The following is a 2,101-nucleotide window of genomic DNA, read 5'->3' on the forward strand; positions in this document are numbered from 1 at the left end:
GCTTGCTGTCCATGGTGCTGAACGGAGCACTATCATCTTTCTCTAATCCTAAGACTCCTGGCCAGCCTCTCCCAAGTATCTGAGAAAGAGGCAATGTTAAAAGTGAAAAAAGAGACTGTAGAGAAGAGATATGGCTGGAGTTGCTGAAAGACAGACAGACAGACAGACAGACAGACACACACACACACACATGGACTGAGACCGACTTCTTTTTGGACTCTGTTGTGTAACCACTCCAGATCCAGGAAGGTACATTTCCCCGCCTGCTCTCTGCTCTCTGTGAGAAACTGCTGGGAAATACGTGTGTGCCTGCTATAAATTTATGGCACAGCCTTCAGACTTCTTCTGAATTGGTCCCCTGGAGGGAGTCTGGGAGAAGGGAGGACAAGGCAGAGATGCTGGTGTGGGGGAGGCACATCTGTCAGGGTCCTGCAGTGCAGTGTGCCTGTGTGTGCCAGGGGAGGGGTGAGACAGAGAGGGCCAGCGTCAGGATGGGCATCTGGATGGAAACAACCAAAGCCCCAAATAGCCTCTTCTCAATGGGCGGGTGGGCAAAATGAGGCTCCGCCCACCACCCACAGCAGACCTTCCTGTGATGCTAAATGACATGTCCACGAACCTGGACTTTAAGCGTGAATTGCCTACAAGCCCACAGAGAAGCATATTCTCCATCAAGCGGTGGGGAAAAGTACCCAATTACCGATTGAACTGTGTCCTTTCATAATGATACAGAAATTTCCTTCAAGATAATGGATGAGGAGGTTATCAGAATTGAGAGAAAAGGTGATTTTCGCTGAAATAGGATTAAAAGCTGATTACTTAACATGTGTGCAGAATAGCAAAACCTGGCCCAGTGATGACAAGCCCGTCACCCCTCCCAGATCTTGGCACTGCCCCAGATGCTGGTGGGGGACATGGAAACCATCAAATGAGATGCACTGTCTTGTCTGGTCTAGAAGCACAGCACCTGAGTGGTCTGGAGGCCACCACCTGAGTGGTCTGGAGGGCACAGCCAGGAAGAAATGATGGACCGTTCACGGGAGGTGTCACGGGCCCAACAGAAACAGAAGCAGCTCTGGAGTTTTCTGAAGTCAGAAATTAGGATGCAAGTGAACTGGGAGCTGCACCTACAATCTCTCAGGTCTGATAAGGAGGCTGCTGGCATGTCAGAGGCCACACTTCAGCCCTGGGTCCTCGCCCATCTCCGTCTATGCAGCGGGGCTTCTGAAATGGAGTGTTTGTGTCTCCCCAAGCTTCTCAGGTTGAAATCCCAACCCCAATCTCACGGTGCTAGGAGGCGAGGGCTTTGGGAGGTCATTAGGAGTTGAAGGTAGGGCCCTCATATGTGGGGATTAGTGCCCTTTGAAAAGAGACCTCAGAAAGATCCCTAACCCCTTGGGCTATGTGAGGACAGAGTGAGAACTTTCAGTAGACAGTCGGCAACCTGGAAGAGGGCCCTCGCTCGACCATGCGGCCACCCCGATATTGAACATCCGGCCTCGGAACTGTGAGAAGTAAATTTCTGTTGTTTATAAGCCACCTTGCCTATCGTACTTTGCAGCCTAAACTAAGCTAGCTTCCTACCCTGAGGCCTGAAATGTGGTGACAGCCTCCCTAGAGCTTTTCAAATACTTTTCAAAGCTGAAAGGAAAGGCTGAGTCCCAAGCATCTAGCCACGATGGCTGTCGGAGCAGGGGACTAGTGCGGGTCCAGCAGAAGCCCTGGCTGGCTGTCTTTGGGATCACTGCAATTTCTGATGTGACCGATGAGGCCAACGCTATTGTCCGTCTGTCAGGAAATGACAGAACGATATTCGAACTTAGAAAAGGGATTCTTGGTGTCGAGAAAGTCGTTATTTTAGGATCGATGACCGCAGAGGATCTGTCAAAAGTTGATGCAGCTGCGTCTTCAAAGGGCCAGGATATACAGCTGAGCGGGTTTCGCACCGCACAACTGTGCCGCCGACATTGTAGATATCAGAGGTTTGCATTTTTTTTTTTTACAGTGGTTTTCTAGGAAATGACAATAAATGTCTTATTCTAACAAAATCAATGTATCGTGATGATTTTGTGACCAACAGGAGCCAAGTGTCTTGGGGAAG

General features: G+C 49.9%; 1 protein-coding gene across 1 annotated transcript in view; it reads right to left on the reverse strand.

Annotated features, from left to right (window-relative positions):
• The window catches only part of XYLT1 (xylosyltransferase 1), a 74,845-nt gene that overhangs the window by 24,669 nt on the left and 48,075 nt on the right, over positions 1-2,101 (reverse strand).

This window comes from Pteropus vampyrus, unplaced genomic scaffold, assembly GCF_000151845.1.
Source record: "Pteropus vampyrus isolate Shadow unplaced genomic scaffold, Pvam_2.0 Scaffold413, whole genome shotgun sequence".
In the NCBI taxonomy this organism is placed as follows: Eukaryota; Metazoa; Chordata; class Mammalia; order Chiroptera; family Pteropodidae; genus Pteropus; species Pteropus vampyrus.